Source organism: Balearica regulorum, chromosome 31, assembly GCF_011004875.1.
Source record: "Balearica regulorum gibbericeps isolate bBalReg1 chromosome 31, bBalReg1.pri, whole genome shotgun sequence".
Taxonomy (NCBI): Eukaryota; Metazoa; Chordata; class Aves; order Gruiformes; family Gruidae; genus Balearica; species Balearica regulorum.
This window is the reverse complement of record NC_046214.1, coordinates 912911-929731: the sequence shown is the minus strand read 5'-3', so window position 1 is coordinate 929731 and position 16821 is coordinate 912911. Positions and strand designations below refer to the sequence as shown.

Sequence of the window (16821 nt, the reverse complement as noted above, 5' to 3'; positions counted from 1 at the left end):
ACCTGGGCTTGAGCGTTTGTTGCCTGTTGTCGAGGATGACTTTAATGTATTTTTCCTTGTCATGAAAGAGTATGATTTCATTCCCTACCCCTGCGTTATAGGAGTAACAGCTCCAAGGTTGTCCGGTGGCGGTTGCGGTGCGACGCTGGCGAAAGGATGCGCTAGGAAACCCTGATGCCCCGAGCACGTTGCCGTACGGGCCGCGTGTTTCTCCCGGAGTTTCGCCCGGACGAGGAAAGGTGACCGAGTGAGTAACGCCTTACAAAAGCACCGCCGTGCTTTTCTTGAGAGCGACAACCCTCAGTGCCTTGTGGAGGGGTGGGGTTGGTTTGGTGCGTGCTCCCCAGCTGCTCCTCTCTTGCCCAGCAGTCCCCCGTGATGTACAAAGGGGAGCTGCTCTGTTCGTTCCCCTGGGTCGGTGATGGATGTTGGCATGTATTAGCTGAGCATAAACCTGAAGACTATCAGCTTAGCTCTAGAGTTACTCTGAGACCTGGGAAGCGAACTTCCTGTTGCCCCTTTATGGGCAAGGAGGGTGCAGCTGTGTGGCTCCCGTGACGGGAGAACGTGCTGAATCTGGGGACAGCACTGCTGCTTGCGCTCGGGTCGATCACCACCGCAGCTAGCAGCCACGGGTGTTATTGGCGTGGGTTACCAGACATCGCCCACAGCAACAAGTGGATTCCAGTTCCAGGAGGTGGGAAATGTGTCAATAACTGCTTGTGTCTGGAGGGGGGTGGGGGAAGCTGCAGTTACTTTTCGTGTCCCAGAAGAGGGGGAGGCACTGTTGCCTGTGCTTGTTGTTGCTGTGCTGTAACGTGCGGGTTGTAAGGACTGCATCAAGAAAGTGATGCTTACGGTGACGTAGGTAAACAAGAGAGATGCATATGAGAATTCCCTTTGCAGTGCCAGCTCAGGTTGTGGCAGCTTTGGCACTCGGCAGTAAGTTTCGGGGAACGTTAGTCCTGTTACTTCTGAGACTGGTTGGGGTGCGATGTGAGTGTTAGTTTGGCTGCTAAGATAATGCCCGATGATCTGAAGTGAACTGGCGCTTTACTACTGGTATGCGTGCAACTTGACATGAGCTTGATGCTCCTGGACTAGAAAATAGACGGGGGGTGGGGGGGGTGGCGGGGAGGGAGGAAACGTAGTGCTGTAGGTATCTACCGGCATGGGTGCCCGTACGTACGCAGGCATACGTACAGGCACGCATCGTGCGTGCGATACATAGGAGCGGTTAGTTACGTGCTGAGCGGTTAGTACGTGCTGAGCGGTTAGTATTGTGAGCGGTTAAGGGATGGAAAAAAACTTAACTGAGGCATTTTCCTGTTTTTTTCTCTGTTTCGATGCTGTGCTTACCCGATTCAGAAGTAAAAATGATGCCCTGCTTCGAGGCGCGGTCTGTCGGGAGTATTTGAGGACGAGCGGTTGTTTCCTGTGGGCAGACAGCGATGGATCCCGTGGGAAAGACGGCTGCACCGACTGACGGCAGGCGGAATTCTGGCGTTCATCAGATCACTGCAGCGCAGGTGGCGCGGTAAGTGCTGCACAGGTCGTGATCCTCATCTTGTGTCGACCCCCAGCCACGTCCGGGTAAATGTGACAGGGTCACTATGGGAACAACCGCTTGCAATTCCTGATCTTGAGGACTGCAGACTTAGGAACTGGGTGCAGTTGGATATGGATGGCAAGAACGGTTTTTTGGTGCCTTATTCACCAATAATCTGATGGCCAAACTTTAGGATTCGTCTCCTAAAAGAGAACTGTCAGATTCGGGAGCGTCGTGCTTTCAGTGTGCTTTTACTGGTGGCTTTTGTCTGCGTTTTTTGTGAATTTTGTAGCAGTCTCCCCGAAATACTGCTTAGGTATGGGTCGTAGTGGGTCTTGTCGATAACTGCTTGTGGATTTCATGAATTCTCCTCAAGGGGTACGCTGAGGAAAGCTGCGCCTGGCCAGAGGAAGAGAAAAGGTTTGGATTTCATAGATGCTTACACACAGAGATGTGTATGACAGTCGATATTACAATATATAATCGCATACTTGTGTGGTGTTTATATAAAGGATATAGTTATGCAGAACGTATGAATTATACGTGTGTGTCGTGTGTCTACGCTTTAGTGTCCTAGACAAAAGAAAAGAAGGGTTGTAGTAGTCAGTTCTTGTGTTGTCTTCCTCAGATTGCTTTTTTCCCTGTATAACTTGAAATGCTGAAAAGACGGTATAAGTGTTCTTATTTCTTTGGTCTGTACTCTTATCCTGAAGAGGGGAAAAAGGAAAAAAAAGAAAAAAAGGACACCCAGCCAAGAAAAGAACGTTGCCTGAATCTTCTTTTTCACCAAGGGCTGTCTCCACCTGTTCTGTCTTTGATTTTCCTCCCCGTGCAAACGGTGGTGAAAAAACAATACAGAGAAGAAGGCTGCAGCGCTTGCCGACAGCGGCGTGGTTGCTCGCGTGATGCTCTCTCGTCCCATCTCGAGGAAGAAATCTGTCAGCGTGTTTACAAATGAAGTAGCACCCTGCTTTGGGCAGAAACCGTGCGCCTTTGAAAGCCTTGGTAGGGTGGGCGGAGGTTGCCTTCTTGGGTCAGTGACGAGTGTTGGCATGTATTACCTGAGCGAAAGCTGATGTCTGTCACCACTGTAGCTCTAGAATTATGCTGAGACCCAGGCAACTCCAGTTTCTTTCCACTGTATTTCTGAGTATTTCCCCCAGTATTTCTGAGGGTCCACAGCTCTGCGCTCTCCAGGGCAGTTCCCAACTGCACAGCTGTCTGCAGGTTACACTGTTGAGGTTTTTTGGGATGTATATCTGACTGCACGCCAGCTGAAAAGGAGTTGTTTGCTTTCACGCGCAGTCAACACACGGATGGCTGGAGTTGTAACGTGCACTTGTCAGCGAGGTGAGGAAACTGTCCGTGGGCTGGCAAAGGCAACAGTGCCGAGGAACTCTGTAGTTAATTGCTCTTGTTGTTCAGCGTGAAACCTGGGCTTGAGCGTTTTGTTGCCTGTTGTCGAGGATGACTTTAATGTATTTTTCCTTGTCATGAAAGAGTATTGATTTCATTCCTACTCCCTGCGTTATAGGAGTAACAGCTCCAAGGTTGTCCCGGTGCGGTGCGGTGCGACGCTGCGAAAGGATGCGCTAGGAACCCTGATGCCCCGAGCACGTTGCCGTACGGGCGCGCGTTTTCTCCCGGAGTTTCGCCCGGGACGAGGAAAGGTGACGAGTGAGTAACGCCTTACAAAAGCACCGCCGTGCTTTTCTTGAGAGCGACAACCCTCAGTGCCTTGTGGAGGGGTGGGTTGGTTTGGTGCGTGCCCCAGCTGCTCCTCTCTTGCCCAGCAGTCCCCCGTGATGTACAAAGGGGAGCTGCTCTGTTCGTTCCCCTGGGTCGGTGATGGATGTTGGCATGTATTAGCTGAGCATAAACCTGAAGACTATCAGCTTAGCTCTAGAGTTACTCTGAGACCTGGGAAGCGAACTTCCTGTTGCCCTTTATGGGCAAGGAGGGTGCAGCTGTGTGGCTCCCGTGACGGGAGAACGTGCTGAATCTGGGGACAGCACTGCTGCTTGCTTGCTCGGGTCGATCACCACCGCAGCTAGCAGCCACGGGTGTTATTGGCGTGGGTTACCAGACATCGCCCACAGCAACAAGTGGATTCCAGTTCCAGGAGGTGGGAAATGTGTCAATAACTGCTTGTGTCTGGAGGGGGGTGGGGGAAGCTGCAGTTACTTTTCGTGTCCCCAGAAGAGGGGGAGGCACTGTTGCCTGTGCTTGTTGTTGCTGTGCTGTAAACGTGCGGGTTGTAAGGACTGCATCAAGAAAGTGATGCTTACGGGTGACGTAGGTAAACAAGAGGAGAGATGCATATGAGAATTCCCTTTGCAGTGCCAGCTCAGGTTGTGGCAGCTTTGGCACTCGGCAGTAAGTTTCGGGGAACGTTAGTCCTGTTACTTCTGAGACTGGTTGGGGTGGCGATGTGAGTGTTAGTTTGGCTGCTAAGATAATGCCCGATGATCTGAAGTGAACTGGCGCTTTACTACTGGTATGCGTGCAACTTGACATTGAGCTTGATGCTCCTGGACTAGAAAATAGACGGGGGGTGGGGGGGGTGCGGGAGGGAGGAACGAGAGATGCTGTAGGTATCTACTACCGGCGACGGGTGCCCGTACGTACGCAGGCATACGTACAGGCACGCATCGTGCGTGCGATACATAGGAAGCGGTAGTACGTGCTGAGCGGTTAGTACGTGCTGAGCGTTAGTAACGTGGCTGAGCGGTTAAAGGGATGGAAAAAACTTAACTGAGGCATTTTTCCTTGCTCTGTTTCGATGCTGTGCTTACCCGATTCAGAAGTAAAAATGATGCCCTGCTTCGACGGGCGCGGTCTGTCGGGAGTATTTGAGGACGAGCGGTGTTTCCTGGGGGCAGACAGCGATGGATCCCGTGGGAAAGACGGCTGCACCGACTGACGGCAGGCGGAATTCTGGCGTTCATCAGATCACGGCAGCGCAGGTGGCGCGGTAGTGCTGGCACAGGTGTGATCCTCATCTTGTGTCGACCCCCAGCACGTCGGGGTAAATGTGACAGGGTCACTATGGGAACAACCGCTTGCAATTCCTGATCTTGAGGACTGCAGACTTAGGAACTGGTGCAGTTGGATATGGATGGCAAGAACGGTTTTGGTGCCTTATTCACCAAAATCTGATGGGCCAAACTTTAGGATTCGTCTCCTAAAGAGAACTGTCAGATTCGGGAGCGTCGTGCTTTCAGTGTGCTTTTACTGGTGGCTTTTGTCTGCGTTTTTTGTGAATTTTGTAGCAGTCTCCCCGAAATACTGCTTAGGTATGGGTCGTAGTGGGGTCTTGTCGATAAACTGCTTGTGGATTTCATGAATTCTCCTCAAGGGGGTACGCTGAGGAGAAAGCTGCGCCTGGCCAGAGAAGAGAAAAGGTTTGGATTTCATAGATGCTTACACACAGAGATGTGTATGACAGTCGATATTACAAATATAATCGCATACTTGTGTGGTGTTTATATAAAGGATATAGTTATGCAGAACGTATGAATTATACGTGTGTCGTGTGTCTACGCTTTAGTGTCCTAGACAAAAGAAAAGAAGGGTTGTAGTAGTCAGTTCTTGTGTTGTCTTCCTCAGATTGCTTTTTCCCTGTATAACTTGAAATGCTGAAAAGACGGGTATAAGTGTTCTTTATTTCTTTGGTCTGTACTCTTATCCTGAAGGGGAAAAAGGAAAAAAAAGAAAAAAGGACACCCAGCCAAGAAAAGAACGTTGCCTGAATCTTCTTTTTTCACCAAGGCTGTCTCCACCTGTTCTGTCTTTGATTTTCCTCCCCGTGCAAACGGTGGTGAAAAACAATACAGAGAAAAGGCTGCAGCGCTTGCCGACAGCGGCGTGGTTGCTCGCGTGATGTCTCTCTCGTCCCATCTCGAGGAAGAAATCTGTCAGCGGTGTACAAATGAAGTAGCACCCTGCTTTGGGCAGAAACCGTGCCGCCTTTGAAAGCCTTGGGTAGGGTGGGCGGAGGTTGCCTTCTTGGGTTCAGTGACGAGTGTTGGCATGTATTACCTGAGCGAAAGCTGATGTCTGTCACCACTGTAGCTCTAGAATTATGCTGAGACCCAGGCAACTCCAGTTTCTTTCCACTGTATTTCTGAGTATTTCCCCCAGTATTTCTGAGGGTCCACAGCTCTGCAGCTCTCCAGGGCAGTTCCCAACTGCACAGCTGTCTGCAGGTTACACTGGTTGAGGTTTTTGGGATGTATATCTGACTGCACGCCAGCTGAAAGGAGTTGTTTGCTTTCACGCACGCAGTCAACACACACGGATGGCTGGAGTTGTAACGTGCACTTGTCAGCGAGTGAGGAAACTGTCCGTGGGCTGGCAAAGGCAACAGTCCGAGGAACTCTGTAGTTAATTGCTCTTGTTGTTCAGCGTGAAACCTGGGCTTGAGCGTTTTGTTGCCTGTTGTCGAGGATGACTTTAATGTATTTTTCCTTGTCATGAAGAGTATTGATTTCATTCCCTACTCCCTGCGTTATAGGAGTAACCAGCTCCAAGGTTGTCCCGGTGCGGTGCGGTGCGACGCTGCGAAAGGATGCGCTAGGAAACCCTGATGCCCCGAGCACGTTGCCGTACGGGCCGCGTGTTTCTCCCGGAGTTTCGCCCGGGACGAGGAAGGTGACCGAGTGAGTAACGCCTTACAAAAGCACCGCCGTGCTTTTCTTGAGAGCGACAACCCTCAGTGCCTTGTGGAGGGGTGGGGTTGGTTTGGTGCGTGCTCCCCAGCTGCTCCTCTCTTGCCCAGCAGTCCCCCGTGATGTACAAAGGGAGCTGCTCTGTTCGTTCCCCTGGGTCGGTGATGGATGTTGCATGTATTAGCTGAGCATAAACCTGAAGACTATCAGCTTAGCTCTAGAGTTACTCTGAGACCTGGAAGCGAACTTCCTGTTGCCCCTTTATGGGCAAGGAGGGTGCAGCTGTGTGGCTCCCGTGACGGGAGAACGTGCTGAATCTGGGGACAGCACTGCTGCTTGCTTGCTCGGGTCGATCACCACCGCAGCTAGCAGCCACGGGTGTTATTGGCGTGGGTTACCAGACATCGCCCAAGCAACAAGTGGATTCCAGTTCCAGGAGGTGGGAAATGTGTCAATAACTGCTTGTGTCTGGAGGGGGGTGGGGAAGCTGCAGTTACTTTTCGTGTCCCCAGAAGAGGGGGAGGCACTGTTGCCTGTGCTTGTTGTTGCTGTGCTGTAAACGTGCGGGTTGTAAGGACTGCATCAAGAAAGTGATGCTTACGGGTGACGTAGGTAAACAAGAGGAGAGATGCATATGAGAATTCCCTTTGCAGTGCCAGCTCAGGTTGTGGCAGCTTTGGCACTCGGCAGTAAGTTTCGGGGAACGTTAGTCCTGTTACTTCTGAGACTGGTTTGGGGTGGCGATGTGAGTGTTAGTTTGGCTGCTAAGATAATGCCCGATGATCTGAAGTGAACTGGCGCTTTACTACTGGTATGCGTGCAACTTGACATTGAGCTTGATGCTCCTGGACTAGAAAATAGACGGGGGGTGGGGGGGGTGGCGGGGAGGGGAGGAAACGTAGTGCTGTAGGTATCTACCGGCACGGGTGCCCGTACGTACGCAGGCATACGTACAGGCACGCATCGTGCGTGCGATACATAGGAGCGGTTAGTACGTGCTGAGCGGTTAGTACGTGCCTGAGCGGTTAAAGGGATGGAAAAAAACTTAACTGAGGCATTTTCCTTGCTCTGTTTCGATGCTGTGCTTACCCGATTCAGAAGTAAAAATGATGCCCTGCTTCGGGGCGCGGTCTGTCGGGAGTATTTGAGGACGAGCGGTGTTTCCTGGGGGCAGACAGCGATGGATCCCGTGGGAAAGACGGCTGCACCGACTGACGGCAGGCGGAATTCTGGCGTTCATCAGATCCACGGCAGCGCAGGTGGCGCGGTAAGTGCTGGCACAGGTCGTGATCCTCATCTTGTGTCGACCCCCAGCACGTCCGGGTAAATGTGACAGGGTCACTATGGGAACAACCGCTTGCAATTCCTGATCTTGAGGACTGCAGACTTAGGAACTGGGTGCAGTTGGATATGGATGGCAAGAACGGTTTTGGTGCCTTATTCACCCAATAATCTGATGGGCCAAACTTTAGGATTCGTCTCCTAAAGAGAACTGTCAGATTCGGGAGCGTCGTGCTTTCAGTGTGCTTTTACTGGTGGCTTTTGTCTGCGTTTTTTGTGAATTTTGTAGCAGTCTCCCGAAATACTGCTTAGGTATGGGTCGTAGTGGGGTCTTGTCGATAACTGCTTGTGGATTTTCATGAATTCTCCTCAAGGGGGTACGCTGAGGAGAAAGCTGCGCCTGGCCAGAGGAAGAGAAAAGGTTTGGATTTCATAGATGCTTACACACAGAGATGTGTATGACAGTCGATATTACAATATATAATCGCATACTTGTGTGGTGTTTATATAAAGGATATAGTTATGCAGAACGTATGAATTATACGTGTGTCGTGTGTCTACGCTTTAGTGTCCTAGACAAAAGAAAAGAAGGGTTGTAGTAGTCAGTTCTTGTGTTGTCTTCCTCAGATTGCTTTTTTCCCTGTATAACTTGAAATGCTGAAAAGACGGGTATAAGTGTTCTTTATTTCTTTGGTCTGTACTCTTATCCTGAAGAGGGGAAAAAGGAAAAAAAAGAAAAAAAGGACACCCAGCCAAGAAAAGAACGTTGCCTGAATCTTCTTTTTTCACCAAGGCTGTCTCCACCTGTTCTGTCTTTGATTTTCCTCCCCGTGCAAACGGTGGTGAAAAAACAATACAGAGAAGAAGGCTGCAGCGCTTGCCGACAGCGGCGTGGTTGCTCGCGTGATGTCTCTCTCGTCCCATCTCGAGGAAGAAATCTGTCAGCGGTGTTACAAATGAAGTAGCACCCTGCTTTGGGCAGAAACCGTGCCGCCTTTGAAAGCCTTGGGTAGGGCGGGCGGAGGTTGCCTTCTTGGGTCAGTGACGAGTGTTGGCATGTATTACCTGAGCGAAAGCTGATGTCTGTCACCACTGTAGCTCTAGAATTATGCTGAGACCCAGGCAACTCCAGTTTCTTTCCACTGTATTTCTGAGTATTTCCCCCAGTATTTCTGAGGGTCCACAGCTCTGCAGCTCTCCAGGGCAGTTCCCAACTGCACAGCTGTCTGCAGGTTACACTGGTTGAGGTTTTTGGGATGTATATCTGACTGCACGCCAGCTGAAAAGGAGTTGTTTGCTTTCACGCGCAGTCACCACACGGATGGCTGGAGTTGTAACGTGCACTTGTCAGCGAGTGAGGAAACTGTCCGTGGGCTGGCAAAGGCAACAGTGCCGAGGAACTCTGTAGTTAATTGCTCTTGTTGTTCAGCGTGAAACCTGGGCTTGAGCGTTTTGTTGCCTGTTGTCGAGGATGACTTTAATGTATTTTTCCTTGTCATGAAAGAGTATTGATTTCATTCCCTACTCCCTGCGTTATAGGAGTAACAGCTCCAAGGTTGTCCCGGTGCGGTGCGACGCTGCGAAAGGATGCGCTAGGAAACCCTGATGCCCCGAGCACGTTGCCGTACGGGCCGCGTGTTTCTCCCGGAGTTTCGCCCGGACGAGGAAAGGTGACGCGAGTGAGTAACGCCTTACAAAAGCACCGCCGTGCTTTTCTTGAGAGCGACAACCCTCAGTGCCTTGTGGGGGGGGGGGGGTTGGTTTGGTGCGTGCTCCCCAGCTGCTCCTCTCTTGCCCAGCAGTCCCCCGTGATGTACAAAGGGGAGCTGCTCTGTTCGTTCCCCTGGGTCGGTGATGGATGTTGGCATGTATTAGCTGAGCATAAACCTGAAGACTATCAGCTTAGCTCTAGAGTTACTCTGAGACCTGGGAAGCGAACTTCCTGTTGCCCCTTTATGGGCAAGGAGGGTGCAGCTGTGTGGCTCCCGTGACGGGAGAACGTGCTGAATCTGGGGACAGCACTGCTGCTTGCTTGCTCGGGTCGATCACCACCGCAGCTAGCAGCCACGGGTGTTATTGGCGTGGGTTACCAGACATCGCCCACAGCAACAAGTGGATTCCAGTTCCAGGAGGTGGGAAATGTGTCAATAACTGCTTGTGTCTGGAGGGGGGTGGGGGAAGCTGCAGTTACTTTTCGTGTCCCCAGAAGAGGGGGAGGCACTGTTGCCTGTGCTTGTTGTTGCTGTGCTGTAAACGTGCGGGTTGTAAGGACTGCATCAAGAAAGTGATGCTTACGGGTGACGTAGGTAAACAAGAGGAGAGATGCATATGAGAATTCCCTTTGCAGTGCCAGCTCAGGTTGTGGCAGCTTTGGCACTCGGCAGTAAGTTTCGGGGAAACGTTAGTCCTGTTACTTCTGAGACTGGTTGGGGTGGCGATGTGAGTGTTAGTTTGGCTGCTAAGATAATGCCCGATGATCTGAAGTGAACTGGCGCTTTACTACTGGTATGCGTGCAACTTGACATTGAGCTTGATGCTCCTGGACTAGAAAATAGACGGGGGTGGGGGGGGGGTGGCGGGGAGGGGAGGAAACGTAGTGCTGTAGGTATCTACCGGCATGGGTGCCCGTACGTACGCAGGCATACGTACAGGCACGCATCGTGCGTGCGATACATAGGAGCGGTTAGTACGTGCTGAGCGGTTAGTACGTGCTGAGCGGTTAAAGGGATGGAAAAAACTTAACTGAGGCATTTTCCTTGCTCTGTTTCGATGCTGTGCTTACCCGATTCAGAAGTAAAAATGATGCCCTGCTTCGGGGGCGCGGTCCTGTCGGAGTATTTGAGGACGAGCGGTGTTTCCTGGGGGCAGACAGCGATGGATCCCGTGGGAAAGACGGCTGCACCGACTGACGGCAGGCGGAATTCTGGCGTTCATCAGATCACGGCAGCGCAGGTGGCGCGGTAAGTGCTGGCACAGGTCGTGATCCTCATCTTGTGTCGACCCCCAGCACGTCCGGGTAAATGTGACAGGGTCACTATGGGGAACAACCGCTTGCAATTCCTGATCTTGAGGACTGCAGACTTAGGAACTGGGTGCAGTTGGATATGGATGGCAAAGAACGGTTTTGGTGCCTTATTCACCAATAATCTGATGGGCCAAACTTTAGGATTCGTCTCCTAAAGAGAACTGTCAGATTCGGGAGCGTCGTGCTTTCAGTGTGCTTTTACTGGTGGCTTTTGTCTGCGTTTTTTGTGAATTTTGTAGCAGTCTCCCCGAAATACTGCTTAGGTATGGGTCGTAGTGGGGTCTTGTCGATAACTGCTTGTGGATTTCATGAATTCTCCTCAAGGGGGTACGCTGAGGAGAAAGCTGCGCCTGGCCAGAGGAAGAGAAAAGGTTTGGATTTCATAGATGCTTACACACAGAGATGTGTATGACAGTCGATATTACAATATATAATCGCATACTTGTGTGGTGTTTATATAAAGGATATAGTTATGCAGAACGTATGAATTATACGTGTGTCGTGTGTCTACGCTTTAGTGTCCTAGACAAAAGAAAAGAAGGGTTGTAGTAGTCAGTTCTTGTGTTGTCTTCCTCAGATTGCTTTTTTCCCTGTATAACTTGAAATGCTGAAAAGACGGGTATAAGTGTTCTTTATTTCTTTTGGTCTGTACTCTTATCCTGAAGAGGGGAAAAAGGAAAAAAAAGAAAAAAAGGACACCCAGCCAAGAAAAGAACGTTGCCTGAATCTTCTTTTTTCACCAAGGCTGTCTCCACCTGTTCTGTCTTTGATTTTCCTCCCCGTGCAAACGGTGGTGAAAAACAATACAGAGAAGAAGGCTGCAGCGCTTGCCGACAGCGGCGTGGTTGCTCGCGTGATGTCTCTCTCGTCCCATCTCGAGGAAGAAATCTGTCAGCGGTGTTACAAATGAAGTAGCACCCTGCTTTGGGCAGAAACCGTGCCGCCTTTGAAAGCCTTGGGTAGGGCGGGCGGAGGTTGCCTTCTTGGGTCAGTGACGAGTGTTGGCATGTATTACCTGAGCGAAAGCTGATGTCTGTCACCACTGTAGCTCTAGAATTATGCTGAGACCCAGGCAACTCAGTTTCTTTCCACTGTATTTCTGAGTATTTCCCCCAGTATTCTGAGGGTCCACAGCTCTGCAGCTCTCCAGGGCAGTTCCCAACTGCACAGCTGTCTGCAGGTTACATGGTTGAGGTTTTTGGGATGTATATCTGACTGCACGCCAGCTGAAAAGGAGTTGTTTGCTTTCACGCGCAGTCAACACACGGATGGCTGGAGTTGTAACGTGCACTTGTCAGCGAGTGAGGAAACTGTCCGTGGGCTGGCAAAGGCAACAGTGCCGAGGAACTCTGTAGTTAATTGCTCTTGTTGTTCAGCGTGAAACCTGGGCTTGAGCGTTTGTTGCCTGTTGTCGAGGATGACTTTAATGTATTTTTCCTTGTCATGAAAGAGTATTGATTTCATTCCCTACTCCCTGCGTTATAGGAGTAACAGCTCCAAGGTTGTCCCGGTGCGGTGCGACGCTGCGAAAGGATGCGCTAGGAAACCCTGATGCCCCGAGCACGTTGCCGTACGGGCCGCGTGTTTCTCCCGGAGTTTCGCCCGGGACGAGGAAAGGTGACCGAGTGAGTAACGCCTTACAAAAGCACCGCCGTGCTTTTCTTGAGAGCGACAACCCTCAGTGCCTTGTGGAGGGGTGGGGTTGGTTTGGTGCGTGCTCCCCAGCTGCTCCTCTCTTGCCCAGCAGTCCCCCGTGATGTACAAAGGGGAGCTGCTCTGTTCGTTCCCCTGGGTCGGTGATGGATGTTGGCATGTATTAGCTGAGCATAAACCTGAAGACTATCAGCTTAGCTCTAGAGTTACTCTGAGACCTGGGAAGCGAACTTCCTGTTGCCCCTTTATGGGCAAGGAGGGTGCAGCTGTGTGGCTCCCGTGACGGGGAGAACGTGCTGAATCTGGGGACAGCACTGCTGCTTGCTTGCTCGGGTCGATCACCACCGCAGCTAGCAGCCACGGGTGTTATTGGCGTGGGTTACCAGACATCGCCCACAGCAACAAGTGGATTCCAGTTCCAGGAGGTGGGAAATGTGTCAATAACTGCTTGTGTCTGGAGGGGGGTGGGGAAGCTGCAGTTACTTTTCGTGTCCCCAGAAGAGGGGGAGGCACTGTTGCCTGTGCTTGTTGTTGCTGTGCTGTAAACGTGCGGGTTGTAAGGACTGCATCAAGAAAGTGATGCTTACGGGTGACGTAGGTAAACAAGAGGAGAGATGCATATGAGAATTCCCTTTGCAGTGCCAGCTCAGGTTGTGGCAGCTTTGGCACTCGGCAGTAAGTTTCGGGGAACGTTAGTCCTGTTACTTCTGAGACTGGTTGGGGTGGCGATGTGAGTGTTAGTTTGGCTGCTAAGATAATGCCCGATGATCTGAAGTGAACTGGCGCTTTACTACTGGTATGCGTGCAACTTGACATTGAGCTTGATGCTCCTGGACTAGAAAATAGACGGGGGGTGGGGGGGGTGGCGGGGAGGGGAGGAAAACGTAGTGCTGTAGGTATCTACCGGCACGGGTGCCCGTACGTACGCAGGCATACGTACAGGCACGCATCGTGCGTGCGATACTATAGGAGCGGTTAGTACGTGCTGAGCGGTTAGTACGTGCTGAGCGGTTAGTACGTGCTGAGCGGTTAAAGGGATGGAAAAAACTTAACTGAGGCATTTTCCTTGCTCTGTTTCGATGCTGTGCTTACCCGATTCAGAAGTAAAAATGATGCCCTGCTTCGAGGCGCGGTCTGTCGGGAGTATTGAGGACGAGCGGTGTTTCCTGGGGGCAGACAGCGATGGATCCCGTGGGAAAGACGGCCTGCACCGACTGACGGCAGGCGGAAATTCTGGCGTTCATCAGATCACGGCAGCGCAGGTGGCGCGGTAAGTGCTGGCACAGGTCGTGATCCTCATCTTGTGTCGACCCCCAGCACGTCCGGGTAAATGTGACAGGGTCACTATGGGAACAACCGCTTGCAATTCCTGATCTTGAGGAACTGCAGACTTAGGAACTGGGTGCAGTTGGATAATGGATGGCAAGAACTGTTTTTGGTGCCTTTAATTCACAATAATCTGATGGGCCAAACTTTAGGATTTCGTCTCCTAAAGAGAACTGTCAGATTCGGGAGCGTCGTGCTTTTCAGTGTGCTTTTACTGGTGGCTTTTGTCTGCGTTTTTTTGTGAATTTTGTAGCAGTCTCCCGAAATACTGCTTAGGTATGGGTTCGTAGTGGGGTCTTGTCGATAACTGCTTGTGGATTTCATGAATTCTCCTCAAGGGGGGTACTGCTGAGGAGGAAAGCTGCGCCTGGCCAGAGGAAGAGAAAAGGTTTGGATTTCATAGATGCTTACACACAGAGATGTGTATGACAGTCGATATTACAATATATAATCGCATACTTGTGTGGTGTTTATATAAAGGATATAGTTATGCAGAACGTATGAATTATACGTGTGTCGTGTGTCTACGCTTTAGTGTCCTAGACAAAAGAAAAGAAGGGTGTAGTAGTCAGTTCTTGTGTTGTCTTCCTCAGATTGCTTTTTTCCCTGTATAACTTGAAATGCTGAAAAGACGGGTATAAGTGTTCTTTATTTCTTTGGTCTGTACTCTTATCCTGAAGAGGGGAAAAAGGAAAAAAAAGAAAAAAGGACACCCAGCCAAGAAAAGAACGTTGCCTGAATCTTCTTTTTTCACCAAGGCTGTCTCCACCTGTTCTGTCTTTGATTTTCCTCCCATGCAAACGGTGGTGAAAACAATACAGAGAAGAAGGCTGCAGCGCTTGCCGACAGCGGCGTGGTTGACTCGCGTGATGTCTCTCTCGTCCCATCTCGAGGAAGAAATCTGTCAGCGGTGTTACAAATGAAGTAGCACCCTGCTTTGGGCAGAAACCGTGCCGCCTTTGAAAGCCTTGGGTAGGGTGGGCGGAGGTTGCCTTCTTGGGTCAGTGACGAGTGTTGGGCATGTATTACTCCTGAGCGAAAGCTGATGTCTGTCACCACTGTAGCTCTAGAATTATGCTGAGACCCAGGCAACTCCAGTTCTTTCCACTGTATTTCTGAGTATTTCCCCCAGTATTTCTGAGGGTCCACAGCTCTGCAGCTCTCCAGGGCAGTTCCCAACTGCACAGCTGTCTGCAGGTTACACTGGTTGAGGTTTTTGGGATGTATATCTGACTGCACGCCAGCTGAAAAGGAGTTGTTTGCTTTCACGCGCAGTCAACACACGGATGGCTGGAGTTGTAACGTGCCACTTGTCAGCGAGTGAGGAAACTGTCCGTGGGCTGGCAAAGGCAACAGTGCCGAGGAACTCTGTAGTTAATTGCTCTTGTTGTTCAGCGTGAAACCTGGGCTTGAGCGTTTTGTTGCCTGTTGTCGAGGATGACTTTAATGTATTTTTCCTTGTCATGAAAGAGTATTGATTTCATTCCCTACTCCCTGCGTTATAGGAGTAACAGCTCCAAGGTTGTCCCGGTGCGGTGCGGTGCGACGCTGCGAAAGGATGCGCTAGGAAACCCTGATGCCCCGAGCACGTTGCCGTACGGGCCGCGTGTTTCTCCCGGAGTTTCGCCCGGGACGAGGAAAGGTGACCGAGTGAGTAACGCCTTACAAAAGCACCGCCGTGCTTTTCTTGAGAGCGACAACCCTCAGTGCCTTGTGGAGGGGTGGGGTTGGTTTGGTGCGTGCTCCCCAGCTGCTCCTCTCTTGCCCAGCAGTCCCCCGTGATGTACAAAGGGGAGCTGCTCTGTTTCGTTCCCCTGGGTCGGTGATGGATGTTGGCATGTATTAGCTGAGCATAAACCTGAAGACTATCAGCTTAGCTCTAGAGTTACTCTGAGACCTGGGAAGCGAACTTCCTGTTGCCCCTTTATGGGCAAGGAGGGTGCAGCTGTGTGGCTCCCGTGACGGGAGAACGTGCTGAATCTGGGGACAGCACTGCTGCTTGCTTGCTCGGGTCGATCACCACCGCAGCTAGCAGCCACGGGTGTTATTGGCGTGGGTTACCAGACATCGCCCACAGCAACAAGTGGATTCCAGTTCCAGGAGGTGGGAAATGTGTCAATAACTGCTTGTGTCTGGAGGGGGGTGGGGGAAGCTGCAGTTACTTTTCGTGTCCCCAGAAGAGGGGGAGGCACTGTTGCCTGTGCTTGTTGTTGCTGTGCTGTAAACGTGCGGGTTGTAAGGACTGCATCAAGAAAGTGATGCTTACGGGTGACGTAGGTAAACAAGAGGAGAGATGCATATGAGAATTCCCTTTGCAGTGCCAGCTCAGGTTGTGGCAGCTTTGGCACTCGGCAGTAAGTTTCGGGGAACGTTAGTCCTGTTACTTCTGAGACTGGTTGGGGTGGCGATGTGAGTGTTAGTTTGGCTGCTAAGATAATGCCCGATGATTCTGAAGTGAACTGGCGCTTTACTACTGGTATGCGTGCAACTTGACATTGAGCTTGATGCTCCTGGACTAGAAAATAGACGGGGGGTGGGGGGGGTGGCGGGGCGGGGAGGAAACGTAGTGCTGTAGGTATCTACCGGCACGGGTGCCCGTACGTACGCAGGCATACGTACAGGCACGCATCGTGCGTGCGATACATAGGAGCGGTTAGTACGTGCTGAGCGGTTAGTACGTGCTGAGCGGTTAGTACGTGCTGAGCGGTTAAAGGGATGGAAAAAACTTAACTGAGGCATTTTCCTTGCTCTGTTTCGATGCTGTGCTTACCCGATTCAGAAGTAAAAATGATGCCCTGCTTCGAGGCGCGGTCTGTCGGGAGTATTTGAGGACGAGCGGTGTTTCCTGGGGGCAGACAGCGATGGATCCCGTGGGAAAGACGGCTGCACCGACTGACGGCAGGCGGAATTCTGGCGTTCATCAGATCACGGCAGCGCAGGTGGCGCGGTAAGTGCTGGCACAGGTCGTGATCCTCATCTTGTGTCGACCCCCAGCACGTCCGGGTAAATGTGACAGGGTCACTATGGGAACAACCGCTTGCAATTCCTGATCTTGAGGACTGCAGACTTAGGAACTGGGTGCAGTTGGATATGGATGGCAAGAACGGTTTTGGTGCCTTATTCACCAATAATCTGATGGGCCAAACTTTAGGATTCGTCTCCTAAAGAGAACTGTCAGATTCGGGAGCGTCGTGCTTTCAGTGTGCTTTTACTGGTGGCTTTTGTCTGCGTTTTTTTGTGAATTTTGTAGCAGTCTCCCCGAAATACTGCTTAGGTATGGGTCGTAGTGGGGTCTTGTCGATAACTGCTTGTGGATT

At 51.3% G+C, this 16821-nt stretch overlaps 10 non-coding genes and 1 pseudogene across 10 annotated transcripts; all 11 read left to right on the top strand.

The window, feature by feature from the left end:
- Positions 1-413: 413 nt before the first annotated feature.
- On the top strand, positions 414-496 carry LOC142598859 (small nucleolar RNA SNORD45). The gene has a single exon (XR_012832744.1). It is a non-coding gene; the product is annotated as a small nucleolar RNA SNORD45 (small nucleolar RNA).
- A 2085-nt stretch (positions 497-2581) lies between these two features.
- On the top strand, positions 2582-2666 carry LOC142598863 (small nucleolar RNA SNORD45). Its single transcript, XR_012832748.1, has one exon. It is a non-coding gene; the product is annotated as a small nucleolar RNA SNORD45 (small nucleolar RNA).
- A 723-nt stretch (positions 2667-3389) lies between these two features.
- On the top strand, positions 3390-3472 carry LOC142598870 (small nucleolar RNA SNORD45). The gene has a single exon (XR_012832754.1). It is a non-coding gene; the product is annotated as a small nucleolar RNA SNORD45 (small nucleolar RNA).
- A 2089-nt stretch (positions 3473-5561) lies between these two features.
- LOC142598865 (small nucleolar RNA SNORD45) lies at positions 5562-5646 on the top strand. Its single transcript, XR_012832750.1, has one exon. It is a non-coding gene; the product is annotated as a small nucleolar RNA SNORD45 (small nucleolar RNA).
- Positions 5647-6375: 729 nt separating this feature from the next.
- LOC142598864 (small nucleolar RNA SNORD45) lies at positions 6376-6457 on the top strand. The gene has a single exon (XR_012832749.1). It is a non-coding gene; the product is annotated as a small nucleolar RNA SNORD45 (small nucleolar RNA).
- Positions 6458-8536: 2079 nt separating this feature from the next.
- LOC142598862 (small nucleolar RNA SNORD45) lies at positions 8537-8621 on the top strand. Its single transcript, XR_012832747.1, has one exon. It is a non-coding gene; the product is annotated as a small nucleolar RNA SNORD45 (small nucleolar RNA).
- Positions 8622-9346: 725 nt separating this feature from the next.
- On the top strand, positions 9347-9429 carry LOC142598869 (small nucleolar RNA SNORD45). The gene has a single exon (XR_012832753.1). It is a non-coding gene; the product is annotated as a small nucleolar RNA SNORD45 (small nucleolar RNA).
- A 2082-nt stretch (positions 9430-11511) lies between these two features.
- LOC142598861 (small nucleolar RNA SNORD45) lies at positions 11512-11596 on the top strand. Its single transcript, XR_012832746.1, has one exon. It is a non-coding gene; the product is annotated as a small nucleolar RNA SNORD45 (small nucleolar RNA).
- A 720-nt stretch (positions 11597-12316) lies between these two features.
- LOC142598868 (small nucleolar RNA SNORD45) lies at positions 12317-12399 on the top strand. Its single transcript, XR_012832752.1, has one exon. It is a non-coding gene; the product is annotated as a small nucleolar RNA SNORD45 (small nucleolar RNA).
- Positions 12400-14503: 2104 nt separating this feature from the next.
- Positions 14504-14591, top strand: LOC142598866 (small nucleolar RNA SNORD45; annotated as a pseudogene).
- Positions 14592-15321: 730 nt separating this feature from the next.
- LOC142598867 (small nucleolar RNA SNORD45) lies at positions 15322-15404 on the top strand. The gene has a single exon (XR_012832751.1). It is a non-coding gene; the product is annotated as a small nucleolar RNA SNORD45 (small nucleolar RNA).
- Positions 15405-16821: the final 1417 nt, after the last annotated feature.